Source organism: Plasmopara halstedii (genome assembly GCF_900000015.1).
Source record: "Plasmopara halstedii genome assembly, contig: Scaffold_614, whole genome shotgun sequence".
NCBI classification, from domain to species: Eukaryota; Oomycota; class Peronosporomycetes; order Peronosporales; family Peronosporaceae; genus Plasmopara; species Plasmopara halstedii.
Window position 1 is genome coordinate 2,969,417 of NW_020187532.1, and position 234 is coordinate 2,969,650.

Genomic DNA, 234 nt, shown 5'->3' on the forward strand with positions numbered 1-234 from the left:
GCTTAGCACACGTCTCAAAGATGTCGAGGCGCTTGGACGGAACTGTTGTTCCTATCAGCTTTTTCCAGTTGGAGGCGAAAGTATAGTCTTCACCCGGCTGCGTCGCTGATAACACACGGTTGATTGTATGTATCTGCGCGAGCTCGGCGATTTCGGCCCCGTTGCCTGCCATTTTTAGCGACAGCGCGCTGTTGAAGGCGAGCGGACACTCGATCGCCTTCTTCGTGATGTAGT